Genomic DNA, 19,249 nt, shown 5'->3' on the forward strand with positions numbered 1-19,249 from the left:
ACCGAGGAGGGCTGCGACGGCGTGGGGTGTTGGTGTCGCGAAGCTGATACATCCATTTTGCATCATGCTTTATATCGATATTTATTGCATTATGGGCTGTTATTACACATTATGTCACAATACTTATGTCTATTCTCTCTTATTTTACAAGGTTTACATGAAGAGGGAGAATATCGGTAGCTGGGATTCTGGGCTGGAAAAGGAGCAAATATTAGAGACCTATTCAGCACAGCTCAAAAAGTCCTAAAACTTCATGGAAGTTATTTCCATAATCTACAAAAAATACTGAGCGCAAGAAGTACCAGAGGGGGGCCACCCACCAGCCACGAGGGTGGGGGCGTGCCCCCTGCCTCGTGGGCCCCCTAGTGACCCTCCGATGCCCATCTTCTGCTATATGAGGTCTTTCGTCGAGAAAAAAACATAAGCAAGCTTTCGGGACGAAACTCTGCTGCCACGAGGTGGAACCTTGGCGGAACCAATCTAGGGCTCCGGTGGAGCTGTTCTGCCAGGGAAACTTCCCTCTGGGAGGGGGAAATCATCACCATCGTCATTACCAATGATCCTCTCATCGGGAGGGGGTCAATCTCCATCAACATCTTCACCAGCACCATCTCCTCTCAAATCCTAGTTCATCTATTGTATCCAATCTTTGTATCCACACCTCAGATTGGTACCTGTGGGTTGCTAATAGTGTTGATTACTCCTTGTAGTTGATGCTAGTTTGTTTACTTGGTGGAAGATTATATGTTCAGATCCATTATGCATATTAATACCCCTCTGATTATGAACATGAATATGCTTTGTGAGTAGTTATGTTTGTTCCCGAGGACATGGGAGAAGTCTTGCTATTAGTAGTCATGCGAATTTGGTATTCGTTCGATATTTTGATGAGATGTATGTTGTCATCCCTCTAGTGGTGTCATGTGAACATCAACTACATGACACTTCACCATTGTTTGGGCCTAGAGGGAGGCATTGGGAAGTAATAAGTAGATGATGGGTTGCTAGAGTGACAGAAGCTTAAACCCTAGTTTATGCTTTGCTTCGTAAGGGGCTGATTTGGATCCATATGTTTCATGCTATGGTTAGGTTTACCTTAATACTTCTGCTGTAATTGTGGATGCTTGCAATAGGGGTTAATCATAAGTGAGATGCTTGTCCAAGTAAGGACAGTACCCAAGCACCGGTCCACCGACATATCAAATTATCAAAGTACCGAACATGAATCATCGTTATGAAAACTAGCTTGACGCTAATTCACATGTGTCCTCAGGAGCGCTTTCCTTCATATAAGAGTTTGTCCAGGCTTGTCCTTTGCTACAAAAAGGATTGGGCCATCTTGCTGCACCTTATTTACTTTTATTACTTGCTACTCATTACAAATTACCTTATCACAAAACTATTTGTTACCGATAATTTCAGTGCTTGCAGAGAATACCTTGCTCAAAACCGCTTATCATTTCCTTCTGCTCCTCGTTGGGTTCGAAGCTCTTACTTATCGAAAAGGCTACGATAGATCCCCATACACTTGTGGGTCATCAAGACTCTTTTCTGGCGTCGTTGCCGGGGAGTGAAGCGCCTTTGGTAGGTGGAATTTGGTAAGGAAAAATTTATATAGTGTGCTGAAATTTACTGTCACTTGTTACTATGGAAAGTAATCCTTTGAGGGGCTTGTTCGGGGTATCTTCACCCCGACCGTTAGAGCAAATAGGTGCTCCTCAACCTACTAAACCTACTGAAAATGTTTACTTTGAAATTCCTTCAGGTATGATAGAGAAACTGCTAGTTAATCCTTTTGCAGGAGATTGAACATTGCATCCCGACTTACACTTAATCTATGTGGATGAAGTTTGTGGATTATTTAAGCTTGCAGGTATGCCCGATGATGTTATCAAGAAGAAGGTCTTCCCTTTATCTTTGAAGGGAGATGCATTGACATGGTATAGGCTATGTGATGATATTGGATCATGGGACTACAAACGGTTGAAATTGGAATTCCATTAGAAGTTTTATCCTATGCATCTTGTTCATCATGATCGTAAAATTATATATAATTTTTGGCCTCACCAAGGAGAAAGCATCGCTCAAGCTTGGGGGAGGCTTAAGTCAATGTTATATTAATGCCCCAATCAGGAGCTCTCAAGAGAAATGATTATTCAAAAAATTTATGCTCGGCTTTCTGACAACAATCGCTCCATGCTCGATACTTCTTGTACTGGTTCCTTTATGATGAAGACTATTGAATTCAAATGGAATTTATTGGAGAGAATTAAACGCAACTCTGAAGATTGGGATCTCGACGAAGGTAAGGAGTCAGGTATAACACCTAAGTTTGATTGTGTTAAATCTTTTATGGATACAGATGTTTTCCGTAAATTTAGCACTAAATATGGACTTGACTCTGAGATAGTAGTTTCTTTCTGTGAATCCTTTGCTACTCATGTTGATATCCCTAAGGAGAAGTGCTTTAAATATAATCCTCCCATTGAAACAAAATTAGTTGCACCTATTAAAGTTGAAGAAAAAACTATCACTTATGATGATCCTATTATTCCCACTACTTATGTTGAGAAACCACCTTTCCCTGTTAGAATAAAGGATCATGCTAAAGTTTCAACTGTAGTCAACAAAAGTAATATTAGGGCACACAAACCCCCTGAGCAAGTTAAAGTTGAACCTAATATTTCTATGGTTAAAGATATCTTGGCCGATAATATTGATGGGCATGTTATTTACTTTTGTGGTGAGACTGCTATCGCTCATGTCCGTATTTTATTTTTATCGACACCTCTATCTCTAAACATGTGGGCATATTTTTCGATTTCGGCTTTCGCTTGAGGACAAGTGAAGTCTAAGCTTGGGGGAGTTGATACGTCCATTTTGCATCATGCTTTTATATCGATATTTATTGCATTATGGGATGCTATTACACATTATGTCACAATACTTATGCCTATTATCTCTTATTTTACAAGGTTTACATGAAGAGGGAGAATACCGGCAGCTGGGATTTTGGGCTGGAAAAGGAGCAAATATTAGAGACCTATTCTACACAGCTCCAAAAATCCTAAAACTTCACGGAAGTTATGTAACGCCCCGAGACCGTTGTGCCAGGTGTCCTCCAGTTATTCGCTGTTGTTGCGTTGTCTTTGCTTGCGTGTCATGCATTGCATATCAAGGCATCATGTGCATTTCATTTGCATACATGTTCGTCTCATGCATCCGAGCATTTTCCCCGTTGTCCGTTTTGCAATCCGGCGCTCCTATGTCACCCGGTGTCCCTTTCTACCTCTTTTCGTGTGCGGGTGTTAAACATTTCTGGATTCGACCGAGACTTGCCAAGCGGCCTTGGTTTACTACCGGTAGACCACCTGTCAGGTTTCGTACCATTTGGACTTCGTTTGATGCTCCAACGGTTAACCAAGGGACCGAAAAGGCCTCGTGTGTGTTCCATCCCAACACCCCTCCAATTTGGCCCAAAACCCACCTAAACCCTCTCCATCATCTCGATCGTTCGATCACGATCGCGTGGCCGAAAACCGCACCTCATTTGGACTCTCCTAGCTCCCTCTACCTATAAATATGTGTCCCTCCCGGAATTTGCGCGCGGATGAAACCCTAACCTCCTCCTTCGCGCGCCGCCGGACAATTCCTCCCGCGCCGGCCGGACATGTCCGCTGCGCCCTCCACCTCACTCTGGCGAATCCCGTCGCGCCACGTCACCCCGCCGCCGCCGCGAGCCAACCAGGCCGCGCCACATCGCCACCCCGCCGTACCTCCTCACTCCTCCGCCGCTACGGGCCCGCACGACCCAAATCCGGCCCGCGGGGCCCGAACCGCCGCCGCCCTGCGTCTGGGCGTCCTCGCTGCCTCGGGCGCACCGCGCCGGCCTCCCGCATCCCCGGAGGCTCACCGCGCCGCCGTGTGCCTCCATCGCCAGCGAGCGCCGTCTCCTCGACCCCGCCGCGTCGCGCCGCCACCGCGGGCCACCGCCGTCGCCGCCGCCGACTCCGGCCCCCACCGCCTCCTCCTCGTCGCCGGCAAGCAGCTTCACTGACTCCGGCCACCGCGTCCGTCTTCTCCGGCGAGGTTCCGGTCAACTCCGTTATGCGTGCAGCCGGATCCAGATCTGGACGAATCCCCTCGGGTTGACTTTCCCTCCAAACCCTAATTTATTTTGCAATGTTCATCGCATCGTAACTTTGCATCCGTAGCACCGTTTTGCGCGTGTAGCATATCAAAATGTTCGTCTCAGAGAGTATATCATTTCATATCATTGCATCATTTTAATTTGAGCTCATCTTGATGCCAGAAATGCTGTTGGAAGAGAGCTATTTGAGTTAATTGTCAGATCTGCTGCATCATTTAGCTATTTGTCATTTTTGCCATTATTATTGTGTGCATGATATGCTATTGAGCTCTACATGTGTTTTGTTATATGCCATGTCATCTTTCTAGAGGTGCCATCCATGTATTTTTGTGATGTGTGTGATGACGAGCACAAGCTTGCAAAGTGGTGCATTCGTTAATGCTGATTTCAGGGACTTAGCAATTCCACTAAGTCCTTGAGCTGTTCTTATCAATATGCCATATGTTCATGTTGTTTCCTAGTGATCCGTGCCTCTTTTAAGGATGATCAGTAAGGATGTGTTGTTAATCTTGTAGTGCTCTATCCATCCATGTCTTTATTTGCATTTATGGAGCACCCAAGCTTTAGTCAATCGAGCTCTACTTTTGTCATTTCGTGAATCTGGGCAGATTGTCTACTTGTTAGCAATTTTGCCGAGGATGTTGTTGTTGATCCGTGCATGCTATGTTGTTGTTCTTGCCATGTCTAGCTTGTATAATGTGTATTCTTAATGGGTGTATTCTTAGAATGTCATGCCTTGCTCTGTAGTGAGTGCATCGAGCTCGTAATCATGCCTACTTGATATTTGATTTACATGTTCCAGTTTTTCTCTAAGTCTGTAATTTGATTATGTTTTTGCCATGTTCGCATGCTTGCAATTGTATTTTCTGATCCCTTTTGGCTCAAGGTCACTAAGGGACTTTTGTTTAGCTCTTTGAGTAGCTCCATTCCATGCTTTACTTTGACATGTTAAGTTCCTGTAGCTTATAGTTTTTATGCTCCAAAGTGTGCTACCTGATCTGAAATTCCAGGCTTGTGTTAATTTCACTAAGTCTGAAACCTGTTTACCATTTGCTCTTTTGCCATGCTTGTTTGAACCTGTTAATGGATGAATTGGCCGTAGCTCAGTGTTCCTTTCTTTTCAATCATCTTGAGTGAATCGCTTCCATGTATTTTGTTGCCATGTTTGAGTGTTGTAGCTTAATTATCTTAATGCATCTAGATGGCTACTTGCTCTTTATCGCAGACCGGTGCCATATTTGTTTTGCTTGCCATTTCCAAACCATGTCTCCGATTCCGGTGTTCTCTATATCGATTTCAACCGAAATCACCTCACCTTTCCAGTGGAATACTTGGATTTCCAAGTTGAGTCCAGGTTCAATTATTCCTTGTCAAATCATGCATATGCATCACATAGCGCATCCCGCATATCATACCATGTTCTTCTGTTGTTTGTTTACTATGTTGTGTGCTTCTTTCCGGTGTTTGCTCCTTTGGGTTGGTTCCGGTAACGTCGCGTTTGTGAGGACCCGTTCGTCTACGTCCGTTTATCTTCTTCATGGACTCGTTCTTCTTCCTTGCGGGATCTCAGGCAAGATGATCATACCTCGAAATCACTTCTATCTTTGCTTGCTAGTTGCTCGCTCTTTTGCTATGCCTATGCTGCGATACCTACCACTTGCTTATCATGCCTCCCATATTGTCGAACCAAGCCTCTAACCCACCTTGTCCTAGCAAAGCGTTGTTTGGCTATGTTACCGCTTTGCTCAGCCCCTCTTATAGCGTTGTTAGTTGCAGGTGAAGATTGAAGTTTGTTCCTTGTTGGAACATGGAGATGTTGTTCCTTGTTTGGAACATGTTTACTTGTTGGGATATCACAATATCTCTTATTTAATTAATGCATCTATATACTTGGTAAAGGGTGGAAGGCTCGGCCTTTTGCCTAGTGTTTTGTTCCACTCTTGCCGCCCTAGTTTCCGTCATATCGGTGTTATGTTCCCGGATTTTGCGTTCCTTACGCGGTTGGGTAATAATGTGAACCCCTTGACAGTTCGCCTTGAATAAAACTCTTCCAGCAATGCCCAACATTGGTTTTACCATTCGCCACCTAGCCCTTCTCTTTCCCTTGGGTTCTGCAGACTCAAGGGTCATCTTATTTTAACTCCCCCGGGCCAGTGCTCCTCTGAGTGTTGGTCCAAACTAGATTCTTGTGCAGCGCCCCCTCGGGGAAACTCGAGGTTTGGTTTTAGTTGTATGGAGAGCTCATGTGAGTGTACCCTGAGAACGAGATATGTGCAGCTCCTATCGGGATTTGTCGGCACATTCGGGCGGTGTTGCTGGATTTGTTTTAACTTGTCGAAATTGTCTTGTAACTGGGATTCCGAGTCTGATCCGGTCTTCCCGTAGAAGGAATATCCTTCGTTGACCGTGAGAGCTTGTGATGGGCTAAGTTGGGACACCCCTGCAGGGATTTGAACTTTCGAAAGCCGTGCCCGCGGTTATGGGCAGATAGGAATTTGTTAATGTCCGGTTGTAGAAAACCTGAAGTTGACCTTAACTAAAATACATCAACCGCGTGTGTAACCGTGATGGTCTCTTCTCGGCGGAGTCCGGGAAGTGAACACGGTGTTGGAGTTATGCTTGACGCAGGTTGTTCTAGGATCACTTCTTGATCATAGTTTCTCGATCGTGCTTTGCCTTCTCTTCTCACTCTCTTTTGCGAATAGGTTAGCCACCATATATGCTAGTCGCTTGGTGCAGCTCCACATTTTACCTTGCCTTACCTATAAGCTTAAATAGTCTTGATCGCGAGGGTGCGAGATTGCTGAGTCCCGGTGGCTCACAGAGACTTCCAAAACCAGCTTGCAGGTGCCGTTCAGTCCGTGCAGACGATGCAACCAAGCTCAGGAGGAGCTCGATGAACATCTTTTCCGTTGTGTTGTTTTGTTCTAGTTGATCAGTAGTGGAGCCCAGTTGGGGTCGATCGGGGACCTTGTCCCATTTGGGCTTCTTCTTTTATTTTGGTTACGTAGTCGGACCTTGATTGTGTTTGGATGTTGTAATGCTTTATTCATGTAATTGTGTGAAGTGGAGATTGTAAGCCAACTATGTATCTCTTTCCCTTATGTATTACATGGGTTGTGTGAAGATTACCTCACTTGCGACATTGCTTTCAATGCGGTTATGCCTCTAAGTCGTGCTTCGACACGTGGGAGATATAGCCGCATCGAGGGCGTTACAAGTTATTTCCAGAATATATAAAAAATACTGAGCGCAAGAAGTACCAGAGGGGGGCCACCCAGCAGCCACAAGGGTGGGGGGAGCGTCCTACCCACCTGGGCGCGCCCCCTGCCTCGTGAGCCCCATGGTGGCCCTCCGATGCCCATCTTCTGCTATATGAGGTCTTTCGTCCGAGAAAAAATCATAAGCAAGATTTCGGGGCGAAACTCCGCCGCCACGAGGCGGAACCTTGGCGGAACCAATCTAGGGCTCCGGCGGAGCTGTTATGCCGGGGAAACTCCCTCCGGGAGGGGGAAATCATCGCCATCGTCATCACCAACGATCCTCTCATAGGTAGGGGGTCAATATCCATCAACATCTTCACCAACACCATCTGATCTCAAACCCTAGTTCATCTCTTGTATCCAATCTTGGTATCCAAACCTCAGATTGGTACATGTGGGTTGCTAGTAGTGTTGATTACTCCTTGTAGTTGATGCTAGTTGGTTTACTTGGTGGAAGATTATATGTTCAGGTCCATTATGCATATTAATACACCTCTGATTATGAACATGAATATGCTTTGTGAGTATTTACGTTTGTTCCTGGGGACATGGGAGAAGTCTTGCTATTAGTAGTCATGTGAATTTGGAATTCGTTCGATATTTTGATGAGATGTATGTTGTCATCCCTCTAGTGGTGTCATGTGAGCGTCGACTACATGAAACTTCACCATTATTTCGGCCTAGAGGGAGGCATTGGGAAGTAATAAGTAGATGATGGGTTGCTAGAATGACAGAAGCTTAAACCCTAGTTTATGCTTTGCTACATAAGGGGCTGATTTTGATCCATATGTTTCATCCTATGGTTAGGTTTACCTTAATACTTCTGTTGTAGTTGCGGATGCTTGCAGTAGGGGTTAATAATAAGTGGGATGCTTGTCCAAGTAAGGATAGTACCCAAGCCCCGGTCCACCCACATGTCAAATTATCAAAGTACCGAACGCGAATCATATGAACGTGATGAAAACTAGCTTGACGATAATTCTCATGTGTCCTCGGGAGCGCTTTCCTTCATATAAGAGTTTTTCCAGGCTTGTCATTTGCTACAAAAAGGATTGGGCCATCTGGCTGCACCTTATTTACTTTTATTACTTGCTACTCATTACAAATTACCTTATCACAAAACTATCTGTTACGGATAATTTCAGTGCTTGCAGAGAATACCTTGCTGAAAACCGCTTATCATTTCCTTCTGCTCCTCGTTGGGTTTGACACTCTTACTTATCGAAAAGGCTACGATAGATCCCCTACACTTGTGGGTCATCAGAAGCGCATGAAGAAGAGGTCGCGCAACTCCTCCCAAGATGCCACAGAGACCCTGGCAAGCTGAGAAGCCAGGTGCGCAGCGCGCCCGCTAGGGCCATGGGGAGCTAGTTCACCATGACCTTGTCGTCGCCGCCGACTGCCGAAACAGCCTCCTCGTATGCCTGGAAGAAGCCTGCCAGGTCCGCCACGCTGTCGTATTGGGGTGGCAGCCCGGCCTGAACTTGGGTGGCCACTGCACCCGCCGCAGGGCGGGGGTAAAAGCTCGGAGGCCCTCGACCTCCCTGAAAGCACGCTCCACCGTCGGCTCTCATGGCGAACGCCCCTCCATCGACCAGATCGATGCGCGCTTTCAGGGATGTCGAGGGCCTTCGAGCTTTTACCCCCGTCCTGCGGTGGGTGCAGTGGCCACCCAAGTTCAGGCCGGGGCAGCCACCCGAATACGACGGTGCGGTGGACCCGGCAGAATTCCTCGAGGCGTACGAGGAGGCTATTTGGGCGGCAGACGGCGACGACAAGGACATGGCAAATTGGCTCCCCTTGCCCTGGCGGTCGCGCCGTGCGCTTGGCTTCTCAGCTTGCCGGGGTCTTCTATGGCATCCTAGGAGGAGTTGCACGACATCTTCGTCACGCGCTTCACAGCACCAGCACCCCACGCCGTCTCAGCCCTCTTCGGTGGCTCACAGGCGCCGCCCTCGGACCTCCATGTCAAGTAGTTCTTCCACCAGGTGGGTGCCGCCCACATGCAGTAGGGAGCTCCTCCAGGATGGGAAGAGCCCACGGCCGACCTCAGCTTTGACTCGAGAGATCACCCAGCAACCACCACGAGCGCCAGTGTGCTCCCGATGCTTTGCGCCCCCACCATCTGCAATGTGGCGGTCACCAAGACCCTCATCGATAGTGAAGCTGGCCTCAACATGCTCTCCATGGAAGCTTTCGGCTTGCTTCACGTGCCGCATGGCCGGCTCCGCCCCACCAAGCCCTTCTCTAGGGTTGTCGACGGCTCCACCAGCCCCCTAGGGCAGATCCACCTCCTTGTCACCTTCGGCACCCGCGACAACTACCGCACCGAGCTCATTGACTTTGACATCACCCGCACTGGTCTCCCTTACAACGCCATCCTTGGGAACCTAGCCTTGGCCCAGTTCATGGCAGCGACCAACCTCATGAAGATGCTGTGGAGCAGCAGCGTCCTCACTATGGCCACAGACACCAAGGAAGCCTTGTCAGCCTTCAAGCTCGCCTTCAGGACCGCGACTGCCCTGCGACCTGGTGAGGAAGGAGCCCCGGGGGCTCCGGGGGCTGCTACAGTGAAGAAGAAGCAGTTGTTCTCCCAAGATCACGCCGAGACGAAGCAAGTATTAGTTGATGAGGACGGGGCGTCAGGCGCCACCATCACCATAGGTGCTGGCCTCCCTTCAGATCAAGAGGAGGGGTTGGACAGCTTCTTGCGCAAGAACAAGAATGTGTTCACATGGGAGCCTAAGGATATGGTTGGGATCCCGAGGGCAATAATCGAGCATCACCAAAGGGTATGCCCTAACGTGTGCCTAGTGAAGCAAAAGGTGTTGCGGCAGTCCACAGAAAAGCAGTCATTTATCGTCCAGGAGACTCGTAAACAGCAAGAAGCCAGCGTCATTCAGGAGGTGCGGTACCCGGAATGGCTGGCAAATCCGGTTGTTGTCCCCAAGAAGGGCGGGAAGGAACGCACATGCGTCGACTTCACCAACCTCAACAAGGCTCGCCCACAATACCCCTTCCCGCTTCCGCACATCGATCAGATCATCGACTCCACCACCAAGTGCGACTTGCTGTGTTTCCTAGACGCTTTCTCCAGCTATCACCAGATCGAGATGGCGGTGCAAGATGTCGGGAAGACGGCTTTCCTGACCCCATGCGGGGTGTATTGCTACACCTGCATGCCGTTCGGGCTGCGTAACGCCGGAGCAACTTTCTAGCGGTTGATTCTGTGATAGCTTGATTTTTGGCCCTTTCTTTTTCTTTTGTTTTTCTGAGGTTTTTGCTTGAGTTTTGTTTTTCCGTGGCTTTGTGGTCTGGAAACTGAAGAAGATGCCCTCTTCTTTGCTTCCAGAGTGGCTTGTCATTCCCAAATCCTTCCCTAGACCCTGTCATTTTCATCCTAGCCCAAATCCCAATATTCTTTTTTATTGGGAATATTCCTTTTCTATTAAAGGAATAACCCAATTTGCCCTAGGTTGTGAAGCAAACTTTATTTCCATCACTCCTAAAATTCCCAAGTAATTCTCATAAATTTTTTGGGTCACATCTTTCTCAGATATGGCAAAATATTTCATTTGCCATGTTCCCCATCTTGCTCAAATACTTCATTTCCTATTCTGCCCAAAATGGCAGAATGTGAAGCAAGTGCCATTTTCCTTTTCCCAATTGACATCAAACTCCTTGGACACCTTTTCCTGTCCATATCATTGCCACATGCCAAAGTGCAACCTCATTTGCCTAGCAATTATTTAATTATGATTTTCCAAAGTTCCTGTCTGAGGGAAGTTGTTGTGAAGGAAGTACAAGCTAGGCATATCCAAATGAGTTGCAATTTTTCATGGCCCTTCATATAACAAAATCATCACTCTCCACTGAAGTAGAGCTCATGTCATGCCTCCATGTGAGCTCACCATCAATTCTTTGATTCTGTCCAAAATTTCAGTTTGTGAAGCAAGTATATTGTATCTTGCTCCATTATGGCTGCCAATTTTTCTAGGCCTTCTTTTATCCATATAACCTACCTCCACCCATTTTGGGCATGTTTCATCAAGCCATTTGTCCTCTAGAATTTTTGCAATTGTCTGGTCAGTGGAAATGTTTGTGAAGGAAGTACCATTTTGGTTTATCCAATTGGTATGAAACCTTTTGCGGCATCTTCATATGGCCAAATAAGCCTGCCTTGCCAAAGTTCAGCTCAAGTGGCTCCTCCATTTGAGAGCATCATCATGATCTTCATTCTAGACCAGATTACTTAGTTGTAAAGCAACTATATTAATTAGTGGTCCAATTCTTCTCAAAATTACCAGGATGTAAGTCCTTCTTTACCTCACCCTACCAGACAACTCCATTTGACCCAATCCCTCTGTTGTGGATCAACAGTATATGATCAAGTTTACTGCAGTAAACTTCAGACCTCATTTACCTTTTAACCAGGGCAGTTTTCATCGATCTACCACCTCAGTTACCACTTAACTAGGAGAGACTTACCCCTAGACAACAATTTAAAACCCATTTCTACCACTACATGCCATTGCACATGGTGACCACGACAATGGCGTGCCTCTGCGCGCGCTCTGTGCGCAGTGGCCGCGTCCAGGGCGTCATTTCTGCTTCGTCCGCTTTCCCCTCGTCGTCTTAGCGCGCGTGAGCATGTCCATTGTCTTCCTCTCGTCATCGCCAATCACCTGGACTCCACTCCCCTCCCCATCCACTCGCCCGAGCTTCTAAAGCTCTCTGTGCCCACCATCGCCGCCATGGCCGCCGCCTCTGCTCACTCCGATTACGGCGATCCTGAGCCCCGTTCTCTCTTCCACCACCTCTAGTAGATCACCCAGCCACCAGAGCCTCTCCCTCGACTCTCCGTTTGTCGCCGGAGTCGCCATGTCCTCGTTCTCAACTTCCGGCCGAAGCCCCATCCGCAGCAACTGCGGCTCTCCTTGATGCTGACCTCCTCCGGATGTCTGGATGGTCCAGGGTGACTCGGCTCGGCCTACTGATCACGCCGGTAGGTGGCACGACCCAAATGGTGGCCAGAGTCGCCGGCTATCGCCGTCGGGGCCGGCACCGCTCTCTACTGCGCGGGATCAGGGGAGGTTGAAGATGAAGAACCTGCCAGGCGGGCCCCGCGTCACCCCGGCCCACCCGTCAGCCGCACGAGGGGTTGACCCGGGCGCCGACGTGGATAAGTGTACACACATTTTGTGAAATACGCTTTCACCAAATCGAAAGCGTATTTTTCCTCTGCTTCAGCTCAGACTATGTTTTCGTTATTCTGAAAGCGTATTTCCTCTCTGATTTAGCCCAGAATACGTTTTCTTAAATAGAAAGCATATTTCTAACTTTGCGCTTCTGCCTTATCCACTCAGGGACTTGTTTGTGATGATATTTTTGCAGAAAAGTCCCTGAACTTCAACCCTTCATATCTTTTTAACCACAACTCCAAATGAGGTGATTCCAAAGCCCACTTCTTCGTCTCGTCGAGCCCGTTCTGTTGGTTTCATTTTCACTATGGTTTGACACTGTGAAAACGACCTTTTTTTGCCCTTGCACGTAAACAGCCCCTCCAAGAGAGAACTGTTTCCGGCAAATCTCTCCGCGGCTTCACCACACTTCTTCCCGGTGCCTCCTTCACCCCCAGGCAAGCCACAATACCCACTTGCATGATAGTCATGCAGTAGCCATGGTTTTCAACTTGAATATTTATTAAATGATTGCTTGTTTAAAATATGGTTATGGTTGTTTCGGAAATGCTTCTGGGATTCTGCTTACTTGTTTGCTATGTTGTTATGCACCTGGTTATCATGCCCTGTTAGTTGCTAGTATTACTTTCATATTGCCATGCTTGATTGTAGTACATGTTGGGTTGCTCATGTTCTTCGGTGCATGACTAACGTCGGTTACCAAGTACTGTTAATAGGCATTGTTCCGTTGCTGTTAGTTGGTTAAGTATTACTCGGTGATGTTATTGATAAGTTCTTGCATGTTATTTATGGTTGATGCTAGTGGTCATGTTATGTTATAATATGAGTAGTGTTGCACTTGTAATATTTATGCTCGTCATTATGCCATCTTCAGTTGGAGATTATTTCATAGTTGATATGATGGACAGTTATGTTGCATCCCGTGCTTATGTTGATATTATGCTTATGCATTGTCATTGCATCATGTTATTTTATCATGGCTCAGCATATTGCATTCAAGTTTAACCGGATTACATTGAACTTGAACAACTGTTGGACTGAGTCATGGTGCCACCATATCGAAACTGACCAGTGCAACCACACTTACCGTATGGGTAAGGTCCTAACTGGGTCTATTGTCGTGCATCTCTCCAGTGCCTCCCACGAGGGAAGGTTATGGGCGTGCTTACCCTGATCAGGTAATCGGACATAACCTTGTGTGCCCGTTGTTTTTATTGTTATGGATCCGAGTCCCCAAGTGGGAGTGTCCCCGAGTGGGAGTGTTTTGACCACGATGGTGGTCGGGGTGTCTTTGGTAGACACGGAGCCACCCAGGACTAGCCCAGTTGGGAGTGGGTCGGAGTGGCCAGGAGAGTGTAACGGCAGTAGATCGGTTTTGTCGGAACGTCGTTGGTCCACCCGAATGGGAGAGCGAGGCCATGGGTTCCGTGCTGTGGGTACAGTGTGCTACCTCTGTAGAGTGTATATTAAACCTATCGATAGCCGCGCCCACAGATAAGGGCCCAGTTCGTGTCGGTCCCACCATGAGTCAACAGTAATAATAATAACTTGATTAATGACAACCCCGGTTCGGTGATGAAATAAGTTGGTGGTGATCGCCGTAAGGATCACGAGTTACTTTGGTGGTGGTCGCCGTAAGGATCACGAGTTACTTTGGTGATGATCACCGTAAGGATCATGAGTTACATTGGTTGTGATCGACAAAATGATCACCGTGGTATCGAGGATAACGAGTTGTTGGATATTCGTGATGTTGTGCGAGAATCATGGGTAGAGATCAAGCTCCTTGTGGTCATTTAATGATTACTACGGTAATGTTTATACCAAGCTTGATTTGATCGTGTGATGTCCGAGGTTGGTAAGTGTTGCGTGTGATGATTGCGAGATAACCCAAGCAGAATAATTGGTGCATATAGTGTCATCATGTTGCATGCTAGTATCATCAGATTCATATGTTCATGCCATGCTCATATTGCTCTAGATGTATCAGGTTCCTGTTGCCTTTGGATTCTTAGTGGCTATTATGATTATTTTCAGGATGGTATCTGGTATTAATTTGAAGTACTAATTTGGATGTCATGTGCTCATGTCATGTTGTTATGAGGATCTCATGTTAATTCCTATTTGACCTGTAATTGGCATGTCGTTGTTTGTCTTGAATGCTTCTGGTTAATTGTGAGCATGCAAGTACATTCAATGTACTGACCTGGCATGTCATGCCAGCATGCAGGTCGTGCCTGGATTCCTTGCTTGTTTGGTGTTGTTCCTATGTTCGCGAGCTAGGATAAGCATTCCAGCCAGAGTCCCTGCGGATTGGAGTTCACCAATGTCATCGTTCTTCCACTGCCAATAGTTTTTCCGCTGCTAGAGTTATTCCGCTGCTTCGAGTTGTTCTGCTGCCTGCATAGAGCAACTGAGGATGGCGTAGTGTCGCCGTGCCGATGTTATTCATTGTAATATCGGAGACCTTGTAATCATATTCGTGTAATAATAGAAAGATGGTTTGTTCTATGCTAAGCAGTACCGTATTCCAGAAGACTTCTCCTCGATCTCTAGACTGGAATACGGGGCGTTCCGGTTTTCTCTGAGCCGGGGTGCCACAACGCTTGGTATCAGAGCTGGTCTGGCTGTAGGATGCCCTAACCCGCGCGAACATTAGAAAGCGGTAGTATAGACCCCAGTTGGTTTGTTGCACTTGATTATTGCATTTGTTTGACGCATAGCATGCATATAGGTTGTTATTTTGTCGCTAACGGTTAATCTGGTGAGTGTAGGTGGCATCGTTTTTGGTCCACCGCCTGCACCATCTTTCTTAGCATGCCTGCTCCTCGGTGTGATGCGACCACATCATCATCCATTGCCCTCCATCTCGTTCCCTTGGCAACCCTTACTGATCTTGGTTATCAAAAAAATGGCAATACCAATAAATCCAGTCTTCCACTGTTATCTTGCCATGTCATTTCATTCTTTGGACGGGTACGATTCCCTTTGTACGCTTGATGAAGAGGTGGTCGTGACTTTTGTGTCTCACTACTTGATCGTCAAGTCCGTTCTCACCTGTGTATCCATCCAGATCCAGCCACTGTTCAGCCAGTGCTTGGTGTAGCTTTGGTTACGCCAACTCCTTCCACACATGGATATAATTTTCGTGCACACCGCCATAGCATATTAGACCGTAATACTGGAGTTTCCGCATGACTTGTGTGCTTAGGTGTGCATGCATATTATTGTGTGAGTAGCAGTAATATGTGATGATTGCTTGATTAATTAAATTAGTAGTATGCTTGTGTGCTTTTGTTTTAGTCATTTCTTTTGTTTCTTTGGGCCTTCGGTGTTACAAAAAAAATTCCCCTATTAAAGTTGCTCGTCAGCGGACACCGGACCCGAAGAGTCAGCAAGAAATATATATATATTTGGAAACTCAGCTAAACAGAATGGAATTGTCAGCAGGCTGTAGTGAAATTGGAAATAGCTCGTCTGAATACAAAAGAAACTCTGGATGGAATGTCAGTATAAAGTTTGCATAAACGTGCACTCCTCATAGGAGAAATGATCAAATGAGCAAGAAGATAAATTGTGTGCAAGGTTGACAAAAGATTATCATAGGTATGGCTCAGATACAAGTTTAATTTTTCGTTGAGGATGATTTTGGAACCCGACGTACCTAGAAGCAAGCAAGAATATGGCATGTACTCAGAAAGGAGGATAGTCCTGCAAAACCCCGTTTCATACAAGAAATCAATAACAAAAATTGTAAGATGATTATATATGTGGAAATCGGTCCGCATATCACAGTAAGAAGCTTCTGGTGTAAGCAACCAAATTTTCCCTCGCAAGATACCTGAAAAGCTTCCAAGGCAAGATTCATCTATCTTCCTCAGTACGATATATGGATGATTTCCCGTACAAGGTACTCTGCCTTCTTCAGTAAGCAACTGCAAAAGCTTCCGGAATAAGGTACAGAGTCTTTCCCCGACAAAGTATTTAAGGGGGTAAGCTTCTGAAGCATGATACCCAGTCTTCATCAACAAGATGTCCGATGAAAGTTTTGAGAACAAGCCGGCCAATCTTCCTCAGTAAGGCGTTGGTACTAGGTAGTACGCTGTGAATTGATAGCATATGGCACTGAATCCCAAGAATCAGATCCGCAACATTTTTGTTAGAAGCAAGAATCAGTCAGAATACACGCCTGTCTCGGGAATCAGATTCTCATATATATGCGATGGGCATACCACCAAGATTTTACAAGTCACTCGGATGAGGATCTGACGACCACATGAGGATGGTTAAGAGAAGAAAGCCAGTATACACCACAGTGTGACAAAGGGTTATGAGGATTGACAACCTCAATGAGCTCAATGCAAGTACCGGTGAACCTGGAAAATGATCCTGATGAGCCCTTGTCCCCTTTTTCTCCTATGACGGCACCGCGCCTGTGATCTAAGTTGTTTTTAGCTATCCGGGGTGGATGCCGATTTTTATTTCTCTCTTCAATGACTGTCATGAGTTCTAAGCTGCTTTTCGGCCATCTCGTACAGCTGTTGAGTTTCTTTTTGTGACAGTAGCCCTATAGCTTCTTTTTGGCTATTTTAGGGAGCTGCCACCTTCTTCTTATCAACCCGGTCTCATGTTCTGAGCTGCTTTTCGGCCGTCCCGAGCCGTGGTCGAGTTATTTCAGTAATGTTCCAGTTTTGAGTTGTAAAGACCGTTCTGGTGGTTACTGATTTATTTGCTGATTTCTTGGGAAGGCTCGGATGATCATTTTCCTGCGGTCAGAACTTGAGGGGTGTTGAACCTGCCATTTAATGGGGTACCTTGTCAGAAAAATGAGGATAGGCTATGATTGCTGAAAAATTGTACCGACCGTACCTATGGTGATACAAAGAAGCAATATGACCCAGCTCTTTCAACCAAGGATCCAAACCAAGAAAACAATAATGAAGGAGCAAGACCAGTAATGTGGGTATGAAAATTGTTGCAAGACCCGCGTGGTGTAGAACCGCCTCCAGTCAAGTCTGCAGATATTTTCCTACAGGTCAAACTCTTATGTTAGCCACGACAGGCAACAATCAAATATTTGGTACGGATCCGATACTCAAGACTGTGGAACCAGTTAAGATGATTCTCAAACTTCCGCGATAAGCCAGAATCTGTCAGGAAAGTGGTTATGACCCAATTCACTGTTTGGAACCCGAAGGACCTGCATTTAGTGGAGAAACCCAATGCAAGGAGTTAGAGCTTGGGTGTCCACTAGGAAAATCTGATCACCACTTCATGAAAGATTGTCAGTGTCGGATGACACACCCAGCGGAAATCACTCTTGGATTTGTGAGACCAACATATATTTCAGTCGTGAGAATCAATCACAGTCAGTTAAGTCCGTAGATATAAAAAGAAATGGGAGCCTGTATAAGCATGCACAAGCAAGGTCCGATCGGTCAGAATATGGGTATATTAAAGCAAACCACCCCAGGGCTAGTCAGATAAAAATTTAGTGGGAATAAAAATAATAAAAAGGATACCTGAGTTGGAAACAGTTTCCTGAAGTCAGTATTTTCATACTTGTTCCCTGAGTAACCAAATCTCGAGGACAAGATTTCTTTAAGGGGGTAAGGTTTGTGACAGCCTGATTTTTGGCCCTTTTGTTTTTCTTTTGTTTTTCTGAGGTTTTTGCTTGAGTTTTCTTTTTCCGTGGCTTTGTGGTCTGGAAACTGAAGAAGATGCCCTCTTCTTTGCTTCTAGAGTGGCTTGTCATTCCCAAATCCTTCCCTAGACCCCGTCATTTTCATCCTAGCCCAAATCCCAATATTCTTTTTATTGGGAATATTCCTTTTCTATTAAAGGAATAACCCAATTTGCCCTAGGTTGTGAAGCAACCTTTATTTCCATCACTCCTAAAATTCCCAAGTAATTCACATAAATTGTTCGGGTCACATCTTTCTCAGATATGGCAAAATATTTCATTTGCCATGTTCCCCATCTTGCTCAAATACTTCATTTCCTATTCTGCCCAAAATGGCAGAACGTGAAGCAAGTGCCATTTTCCTTTTCCCAATTGACATCAAACTCCTTGGACACCTTTTCCTGTCCATATCATTGCCACATGCCAAAGTGCAACCTCATTTGCCTAGCAATTATTTAATTATGATTTTCCAAAGTTCCTGTCTGAGGGAAGTTGTTGTGAAGGAAGTACAAGCTAGGCATATCCAAATGAGTTGCAATTTTTCATGGCCCTTCATATAACAAAATCATCACTCTCCACTGAAGTAGAGCTCATGTCATGCCTCCATGTGAGCTCACCATCAATTCTTTGATTCTGTCCAAAATTTCAGTTTGTGAAGCAAGTATATTGTATCTTGCTCCATTATGGCTGCCAATTTTTCTAGGCCTTCTTTTATCCATATAACCTACCTCCACCCATTTTGGGCATGTTTCATCAAGCCATTTGTCCTCTAGAATTTTTGCAATTGTCTGGTCACTGGAAATGTTTGTGAAGGAAGTACCATTTTGGTTTATCCAATTGGTATGAAACCTTTTGCGGCATCTTCATATGGCCAAATAAGCCTGCCTTGCCAAAGTTCAGCTCAAGTGGCTCCTCCATTTGAGAGCATCATCATGATCTTCATTCTAGACCA

The sequence above is a fragment of the Triticum urartu genome, chromosome 2 (assembly GCF_003073215.2).
Source record: "Triticum urartu cultivar G1812 chromosome 2, Tu2.1, whole genome shotgun sequence".
Classification (NCBI taxonomy): Eukaryota; Viridiplantae; Streptophyta; class Magnoliopsida; order Poales; family Poaceae; genus Triticum; species Triticum urartu.